The sequence below is a fragment of the Palaemon carinicauda genome, chromosome 2 (assembly GCF_036898095.1).
Source record: "Palaemon carinicauda isolate YSFRI2023 chromosome 2, ASM3689809v2, whole genome shotgun sequence".
NCBI lineage: Eukaryota > Metazoa > Arthropoda > Malacostraca > Decapoda > Palaemonidae > Palaemon > Palaemon carinicauda.
Window position 1 is genome coordinate 62,872,589 of NC_090726.1, and position 10,563 is coordinate 62,883,151.

At 35.4% G+C, this 10,563-nt stretch overlaps 1 protein-coding gene and 2 pseudogenes across 3 annotated transcripts in view; 2 read left to right on the forward strand and 1 right to left on the reverse strand.

The window, feature by feature from the left end:
* LOC137617096 (uncharacterized) lies at positions 1 to 4,796 on the reverse strand (annotated as a pseudogene).
* LOC137614460 (uncharacterized) lies at positions 788 to 1,964 on the forward strand (annotated as a pseudogene).
* Positions 4,797 to 7,636: 2,840 nt separating the features above from the next.
* Positions 7,637 to 10,563, forward strand: part of LOC137625564 (SET and MYND domain-containing protein 4-like) — a 52,867-nt gene continuing 49,940 nt past the window's right edge. Inside the window, exon 1 of one of the 3 annotated variants that reach the window (XM_068356487.1) lies at positions 7,637 to 7,735. The gene's annotated coding sequence lies outside the window, so the exon portion shown is untranslated. Of the gene's footprint in view, positions 8,218 to 10,563 lie in introns of all 3 variants that reach the window. The other 2 variants (XM_068356483.1, XM_068356478.1) reach the window with 2 other exon arrangements.

Below are 10,563 nucleotides of genomic sequence, written 5' to 3' on the forward strand. Positions count from 1 at the left end.
TTAATTCAACAAGCGACAATGGCAGACCTTAGGTCTTGTTCCACGCTGTAGGTCGTGTACTAATTCTGGGTGACATCTTTCTCCTACTTCGACAGTACCTTCAGAAATATTTTTCCGATCCATACTTTCATGAGGGGTGTAGATCTGGGGGCTTCTTGTGCGCAAAAAGTTGTGTAAGGCGCAACACGTCAGAACTACAGTATCCACGTTGTCCATCTTTAAATTAATACTTGTGTGAAAAATACGAAACCGCCAAGCCAATATTCGGAACGTGTTTTCAACGACACGCCTCGCCCTAGATAGGCGGTAATTGAAAATTCTTCGTTCCCTTGTTAATGTATCTCATCGATATGGTTTAAGAAGTTCTGGACGCGTAGCAAAGGCTTCATCACCTACAAAAACATATCGTAAAACTGTGTTTGAATTTTCAATGGACCGGGGCTTAGGAATTCTTAACTCGTTCTTAGTTTTTCATAAAATTTAGTGTTATTTATTACTCCTCCATCGGAGATCCTACCATTTGTGCCTGTATCACAATACAAAAATTCGCAATTGGCATTTGCTATTGCCATAAGTACAACACTGTGGGTTTTCTTATAATTAAAAAAGTATGATCCACTTCCTTTAGGTGGCACAAGCCTAATATGTTTCCCATCAAAGCTTCCTAAGCAATGAGGGAACTGCCACATTCTTTCAAACTGAGCTGCAACTTCCAGCCACTCCTCTTCAGTCTTGGGAAACTGAAAAGAAAATATTGTTTTTATTATATCTTAAATTCTACACTCGTATGCCTAACATAATTGTGAAAGACTACTGTACATGAAATTTATTTTATTTGATACATAGAAAAAGTTATTTATATGTATCAGGTGTCGAGCTCATAATTACACAAATTAAAACTATTTCGATTTTGGCATTTATCGCCATAGGAATCAACAGACATTGCTATACAACTGGTAAAAATTACATTATTAAATTTCGATATAGTTGAGTTATTCAGCTTTTTTTTGTGTGTAAAAATCTATAACTTCGACCAAGATAAGAAATCAGTTAAAAACTCGAAAACTAAGTCGAAATTGATAAATGCAATCTCTATCTTTTGTAAACCAATGTTTTTTATTTATTTTTCTCAATGTTATATGCAAATAAATATTTACTATTTTCACATCTATTATTGTATTAATGAAATTATTTATTATTTCCAGGCGGAAGTGGATGTTCATGAAGAAGCTACTAACAGTGAATGCAGCAAAGCAACTGCTACTCCTATATTTGAAGAGTCAAGTGGCCATAGTAGCAAGGTATTGTCACGTAATTCTTCAAGATCTAACTATTCAGTTCGTGAGAGAAAGGGAGTTCCAAATGAAGATGACACAACTGAAGTTATGAGGTTGGTAGGAAGGAGACTGGAGTCGCTACAGGCAGATGATGCTTTTACGGTATTTGGAATGCATGTGGCAAATAAGCTCTGAGGCGTCGCTAGTTCCCAAAATGCAATCGCTCAAAAACTAATCTTCGACGGGTTATTTGAAGCAGAGTTGGGCGCGCTTACGAGAAACTTTAAGATTGTTAATATCACAAGCCAGCGACAAGATAATTTTGGATTCGTGAATGAAAGGAACTGGTGTCAACAGAATATGCCCCAACAATTTAGAATTCCACATACAGTACTCTTCCATCAACAGTTGCACAGTACCACTCCATCTTGCAGCAGCCGCAGCCTGTAGAACATAACTACGTCCTAGAACAGCATTTGCCCACTCAAGGGTATGTAACAACTGGGAAAATTATGCTAGTTAAAAGAATCAGCCCACAGAAAGGTGAAAAAGATCGACAAACAGACGCCCATCAAGACGTGACCCACTCTTCCCTTGCAAACTACGTGTCAACCTTTAAATCAATCTGAGCTGCTTGCAAGTCATTTTATTAAATTTGGCCTATCTTTTGTGCAACTCTTATATTTACTTTTCAGGTTCATGTAAAAATAAAAATATTTTTTTTTCTAGACAATAGCATTATAACTTACCTTCAAATATTCATTCCTCAGCACCTTGTAGATATCTTCACATGTTTCGGGAATGATTGTACTTAATGCTTGTTTCGAGATGATTGTTGTGAATTCAAGGTCTTTGTAACATCTGCCAGTTGCCAAAAATCGTAACGTTGCTGTTAGCATTTCATGTGGTGAAATTGCTGTTCTCATACACGTATTTTCTTTAATGATACGGGGTGTCACTAGTTCCAATAAATAAGTATATGTTTCTATGTCCATTCGCAAGTAATTGCGCCAATCAATAGGCTCATCACGTAGTTCACGCAGTAATCTAATATGGGAGAAATTTGGCCTTTTCAAAAGCCACTTTTGCGACCACTTTGAACGCCGGATGCTTCTGAGACGTTCCAATATCTTTTTTTTTCACAACACAACACGTCAAAACTGACAAAAGGAGTACCTCCTCCATGACGATGTTGACAAAACTGAGCAAAACTCGTGCAAACATCATGGTACCGTGTAGAAGCAATAAAATTGTAAGTTTTTCATTCCGTCTTAAGACTGCGCAGACAAATTGTTGTGCAAAACGGAGCGTGTGGACCTGCCTAACGATAGTATCTGAACGGCTGACTTTTAGCTTGATTGGCATTTTCGTATCACATACAACTCTTCCTACCTCCCTCCACTTCCCCTAGGCTACTTTTCCCCAGGCTACTTTTATCTCATTCTCAACTTCAGCCTTACATACTCCATCCTGATTTACAGTAGAACCTAAGTATCTGAATTGTTCTACCTGTTTTATAACTGAGCCTCTACTTTCATATATGGCTATCTTGTCCCTACCTTCTCAACTGCTCACCATAGCTTCAATCTTATCCATATTTACCCATATGGCACCAATTTCCACAGTATCCTGCCATTCTACAACACCTGTCTGTAAGTGTTTTAATTTTTTTTTTTGTGGTAGGCTAATCTCCAAATCTTCTGTATTTAGCAACTCCCACAATTCTTCATTTCAGATAATTTCACTCAACACACCCATCACTAACTTAAAAAGTTTCTGCTTCCCCAACTGCTGTCATTACCCTTGTCCTTGTTCTTTTGTACATCCTAAAGCTAATAGTGTCCATGAAACATCAACAGAAGGTTTTAAAACTTCATGTTAACTAAAAACCGACCCAAGAAGGCAAAGCATAGATATAACATCTAAAAGAGCAAGGAAAACGAGTACAGTCCCAACTTTGAAAAGTTCTTTTGTGTACAGATAGTGAAAGAATGCATAAAAACAAGGTGATTTGAACACTAAGTATATGGGAGTTAGATAGTTTATCAATGTGCATTCTGTGCTATTACAATAAGCCCATTATTGCATTGTGTAGCCAGCCTACAACTTATGCAGAAATTTGGTTCCTGAACTATATTTGCTCTACAAAAAGACACACCATAATCTCTTACATAGGAGCATTCCTGGTGAGCGCTGGCAAACGGTAATGGAAGCTTGGTAACTGGATGGTTAATTCGTGGTAGTATGCAGATGGTCGAGAACCATTCATCCACCTGTCTAAAGGTCGCTCATGAAGGACAGAGACAAGGGACAGGGCAGTATCTAGGAGACTGTCCATATATATATATATATATATATATATATATATATATATATATATATATATATATATATATATATATATATATATATGTGTGTGTATATATATATGTATATATATTTATATATATATATATATATATATATATATATATATATATGTATGTATGTGTGTGTATATATATGTATATATATATTTATATATATATATATATATATATATATATATATATATATATATATATATATATATATTATTATTACTTGCTAAGATACACCCTAGCAGGAAAAGCAGGATGTTATAAGCCCAAGGGCTACAACGGGAAAATAGCTCAGTGAGGAAAGGAAATAAGGAAATATCCTACAAGAGAAGTTTAGGAATAATAACAACATTAAAATAGATCTACTATAAATAAACTATAAAAAAAATTCAAAATAACAAGAGGAAGAGAAATAAGTTAAAACTGTGTGCTCGAGAGTACCCTCAAACAAGAAAACATTACCCCAAGAGTGGAAGACAATGGTACAGAGGCTATGGCACTACCCAAGACTAGAGAACAATGGTTTGGTTTTGTCACTACTGGTATAGATACAAAATAAGAATTGGCCTAGTATAGTTCCCAGAAGTACCCCTCTAATTAAATGGTTCATATGATGATTATGAGTTTCCAATTTGCACACAGTAGTTTCTGTCAATCAGGTAGTCTTTTAGGTATTCAAAAGCTTGATCTTCAATACTGGAGTACTGTTAATCATTTGGTAGCAGTCCATACACAGTTGTATCAAAAGAAGCACTAAGATCAAGTAATATTAAAATACCACATTTTTTTTTTCATCCATCATTATCAACAAATCATTTATGACAGAAAAGATAGCAGTCTCCGTAAAGTATAATTTTCTGTCAGCAGACTGGTTGTCTGGCAAAGCTTCTATTTCTTCTAAGTGTCTAATTAGTTGTTCAACAATTACGCAGTCTAGCACTTTTAAAATAAAGATTAGATTCGAAATAGGTCTACACAAGCTTAATTCCTGATAATCTACAGCACTTTTCATAACCGGTATAACTATAGCCATTGTCTCAGATTTGGGAAACTTACACTCATCGCTGCTTGTATTTGCTATTCTTGTAATTATATGATCGGTAAGACTAGAAAAGTTTCTTTCCCCAGTTACTTCAGATATTGGCGTTGGATCCAGCATTCAGTTTGCTTTCTTTGCTCTCTTGATAATCCCAGTGACTTCGTCTTGTGTTATATTATTGGATCTCGTTAATTTGATCTGTGTATCCGGTGTAGCATTAATCTGATGTTGAACATTTGTAAATGACCTACTTATATCTTCTATTTTGTTTTTAAAGTGTTCTAAAAAGTTATTTGCTATTTTGTCACTGTTCCCCTCTAGTAGCCTTTCTTTTTATTCACATTTCTCATTATACCATTGAGGAGACGATATAACTTATTTCTTTTTTCTCCTTGGTAATTATATTGGCACATTGCAGTTTTGCATTCTACCCATGTGCTCAAGTTTTTAAACCATTCCACTTTCTTTATGCCTCTTTTTCTCTAAAGACTCCCCATCAAACCAAGGAGATCGGTCTTTAACAATTACATCTTTTCCATCAGTGGACACATGGTATCATATTCACTTTTACTCACGCTATTATATATGGTCATAAGGCAATCAACACACATACAGTAGAGCCAAACAAATGTTGATTAACATGATAGCAAGGTATATTGATAGTATTATTTATTAATAAACAAGGAGAGAAGTTTGATTTGTTCCTTAAGATTATTTTCTTCACCACTGTGAGTTTCTGTAAGTTTACAGGTAATCTAAACGTAAAAAGTTTATGCACTGGAGAGATGGTGCACTTCCCTTCTACATTAACATCAAATACAATATTATTCATTCCATCACTTAAAACTAGGTCCAACGTATGGCCAGTCAAAGTAGCTGCACAGTCAACATGGTTTACCAATTGATATGATCCTCCCACTAAACGCTGAATAATCATGTTTTGATGCGTCATCCACCCAAAGATTGAAGTCTCTATACATAATTAATAAAGTTTTTTTTCCATGATAATCAAGTTTGTTACAATAGTTCTTTTTATCATCTTCTATATTTGAGTCATGGATGAAGAGCCTGACTCCCCCCAAAACCCGCCCTCTCTAGGAATATGAAAGAAAGCGTGTGTGGGGGGCCATTTCAGCGACCTTAGCCTTGTCAAAGTTATTTAACCATATTTCAGATAATGCTAGTATGTCAAAATATTTATCATTTATCAATTCTCGAATTTGGATAGTTTTATTACAAACAGATTTTACATTTAAATAGCCACAATTTATGACATTCTTGGTATTCAAGGACCGTATTTTCTGCAAGTCTATTCAATTCCAAATCATAAGCTTTGCATTTTCTTGAATTCACTGTGCTGTCATTTGGTTTGTTTAACTTAGTGCAGTTTATACATTTTTCCTGTTGCGAGTTAGATTCTTTAGTCACTTTAGTGGAATGCTTTTCTGAACATTTCCCGCAGACTTTATCATCAGTCTTAAACTTGTACTCTATTTCAAAATGTTCATACCTCTTGACTGGTAGCAAGTGATCACATGGTACCTATCACGTATGTTATAAGTATCCCATCGCAACATAACTTTGTCACCTTTATCATGGATAAAACTTCAGGATCACATTTCAATAAGTAATGGGTGGTCCCACTTGTAGCACTTTTCTTGAATACCTGACTTATCTTCTCTTCTATATTTAGAATAAGACCCAGGCAAAGATTCCTTTGTATCAAAGCCTCTCATACTTTATCTTCATCTATGTATACATTGCATATCATTATTTTAGCTTTTAGTTTTCCAATTTTCCTCGTCTCTGTGTCGGCAACCATAGTTTGAATCTTGTTTCCTGTTTCCTCTCTGATCTTTTCATCAGCAAAGTTTACATTTCCATTTGAAATCGACTCGTATTAAAAACCGGAATATTTTCAAGTACATGTTCAACCTCATTTTATTCTACCAGGGATTTTAGTTGATGCTTTGGTCGATTTAATTACTAGTAGATAATTTCCACTTAACTTTGTCAGCATAATTGTAATTTTCTCTTGATTTGGGAACATCAGTGTTTGAAGTGTTAACTTATTTGATTCTACATTCTTCGCTAGATTATCAACGTTCTCAGTATGATCGGTAATATTTAGGTCGACAATCTGTGTGGAATTTGCTTGACGTTCTGAACAATGCCTATCAAAGGATGAAGTTTTCGTTTGACTCTGTATTACTCTTTCATAATCAGCAAAAATCTTTCCTTATTTTGTACTTCTGGGATTATAATTGCCCAATACACATGGTAGAACGAAAGGTGTAAGTCTTACTATGTTCCAGTTTACAAAGTATGTTTGGTGAGCTTCATCTGAATGTCCAAATTATATCCATTATTTTTTTTTATTAAAACATTATGAATTACACTGCAGCTAGACTATATGAGTAGATAGTCCAGATCATCAGATGATAAAAAGTTACAAAAACAAATACCTCTTCTTCTTCGACTAAAGCTTTTCCGGTTATGCAGGGTCGTCATTTCTTGAAAGTTACAAAAACAACTACAATTCAGATAATTTGGTTCTCTTTTATATCAAAGTGGATATTGAACTTAAATAAGTGGACTATTCCTTTTTTTACATTATACGTAAATATGCAATCACGTGTAGGTAGATGGGTATTAGACCGGCAATTACACAAAGTTTGCATGCACTAAATCTACATTTAAAACCTCTATCTCAAACAAAATAGGAGGAAGAAGAGACTGTTGGTGTTGCCATCTAGGTGATTCTATTAGTTTTATCTGGTCCATTTTATCCCTCTATGAATGATGAAAAATTTGTTAATTCTTAAACAAAATAATTCCCAGTAGATTATCGTGGCAATATTTAAACTTTACAGTTTTTAGCGATAAATTTTACGTAAAATAAAATTCGGAGATGGCAGACCACTTTGGCAGCTACAGTTCTGTCTTCTGCGCTCCCCCAACGAGCGTGAAACGAGTTACATACCTTGTGGTGGCCTAAAATAGACAGTGTCGAAGGAGGGCGACACCTTTCAGCTACTGTCTCTCCCGGTTTCTCAAGAGTTAGTGCAATTTTATTTTCTGCAAAATTTCCCAATGACTGAAATGACGACAAATTTTATGGACACATTTGTGGATTATCTGAAAATCTAATTCATCGGTTGTGGTTGTCGTGCGACTTATTCTTTCGTAAATATATGTGGGCCTGTTTCAGCTTTGATTGATCTGCTAGGTAAAGGAAATTCAATTATTTTCAGTGTAAAAAAGAAAGTAATTCAAATTACTATTCGTCAGCATTTAAAAAAAAAATCTTGTTTTATGAAAAAAGTTTGCATGAAAACTATTTAGAAAATTGTAGTGATTAGCACATTTAAAAATACCGGAAGTGAAAAGAAAAAATACAACATAAATGTCATTCTTTACCAGTTTTCCTTTCTAACATTTGTGATACGATTTAATGTAGGCATTTCATTAAGTCCCGGGTTCATCAAATCAGGAATATAGTTCCTGTGGTATTTAACTTTTACTAACAGCTCTGGCAAAGGTAAGTCATCTTAGTTGTTGATCTAAATAGAGCATAAAAGGTAACATATGATATATTTTTTTTTTGTTAAATACAACAACCATATATTTTCCTAACATGTTATCGTGCATTTCATGCGTTTCTTATCATTATTGTTAATTCAAACCATTTGTATTTGTTCTTTATCTGCAGTTATATCTAATGATTAAAAAATGGGGGGGGGGCGTTGGAAACTCAATTTTTGGTTGATGGAAACAACAACGTTGAACTGGGGGAATACCCTACTGTTACAATATGAAGTAAAATTTCGAAGGTTGAACAGCAAAAATAGAAGAAAAGAAGCAGGAATGGAGGTAAAGTTGAAGGATCTAAAGCGAGTGCACCACGTATAATTGCACTGACAACACCCGACAGGGGATGTTACCTTGAGTGTTAAGACTTTAGCCGTATGAGATGTTAATAAGTTTCCTTTGGTTCTCGAAAAGCAATTTAATTAATAGGTTCAATCAATGTCAATTATAATGCAAAATATATAAATTACAAATATATATATTTCAATAACATGTAACTCTATATTAATATTTATAAAATATGCCACATTCAACATAAAAAATAACAAAACACAAATATGACAGTAGTGTGATTATTTGATGGTTTGCAACACGTTGCCTTTGAGTCGACACAAAGCAATGAATTATAAGCCAGATGTAGGACATCATTGTCCTAATAGTAATTAGGTAAGCGAAAGGGATTCTTTAAGTATATTAACACTGTATGAACTCCATAACACACACACACACACACACACACACACACATATATATATATATATATATATATATATATATATATATATATATATATATATAAACTGATCAAATACAATAAACAATACAATGGAAATTACAAGTTGGTCAGTAAAGGGCTGCTTTGGTAATTATCTGATAGGTTCTTACAATTTCTCTCTATACTTCGGATGCTATAGAAAACAAACTATCAATGGATACAAAACTGGAAGTTAAACTTAAACTTTACGACAACTCCATCTATTGATAAGTTGGTTCAAGACAACGAAATTAGATTATACTTCAATTGGCAGCACCATCTTCACCATCAATGTGCTAAGATGTCACATGGACTGAGCCCTTAATCCATTAAGGTGCTATAATGTCACATGGAGAATACCCTCATCCATTTAAGGTACTATGATGTCACATATTCTGAACCCTTATCCCATTAGAAAGCTATAATGTTATATGGGCAGCACCCTCGTCCTATTAAGGTACTATAATACCCCATGGGCCCCACGGTAATCACAGTGAGAACCTACGAGTTCTACATAGGCAGCAACCTCAACCATTAAATGTGATGATGTAACAATGGGAAACACGCCATGATGTCACATGGGAAGCAGCCTCATGTCATTGATGTGCTATGATGTCACATGGGCAGCACTCATTTCATTATGATTCTATGATTTAATATGGACAGTACCTTTATCCTACTGTGTTATGATGTCACAGTGGAAGCACCCTCATTCCTTGAAGGCTTTGTGATGTCACATAAGCAACAGCTTCATCAATTTAAGGTGCGATGAGGTCATATTAGCAGTACCCTCATTATACTGATGACCCATCGTGTCAAAATAAACAGCACCCTCATCTCTTTATTAAACAAACATCGAACTTACATACCAGGACTTGCGAGCAAGGACATAAAAAAATTCAAACAAAATAAAACGAGCTGTCATGCTTACACAGGTTAGTATATTATCAGTGTAGGGACGACCGATTTTTAAGATAAAAAAGCAAAACCGTTACAGTGTACAAGCATGTATGAAACACGTGTGGTACATGGCTCCCGCCCTAAATATGACATGCAAGTGAAATAGTGTACCGTACTCTTGAGAGGCGTACTGTAGACAGGTCATCTGACAGGAGATATGCAGATTTTAGGTGATCAATGGAGACCCAGTCTTCTTTGCCATGAATGTCAATTAAGAAAGCCTTTGGTGTACGAAGGATCACGGGGAAAGGGCCCCTAGTAAGGGGGCGTTAGCGATGGCTTGCTAGTGTCATTGCACAGGAAATCATGCCTTGCTGAGTGGAAATCTGTCGGTATGTGTTTGTAGACAGAAAAATTTGGCTTGGACAACCAACGGGTCATCACACACCATTTCAGCTTCCCTGAGTCCCAGGAGGACCCCGTCATCAGATCCTTCATGGGCAAGATATCAACATCGGGGATGGCAGGGTATACAGGTTCGGGTAGGCATTGCACCCAAAGGGCACAAAGTAGGTTCACCTCACGAGGGGAGCTGCTTGTGATAGGTTGTGGGCGAGCAATACTGGTCATTTCCCTGAGGGT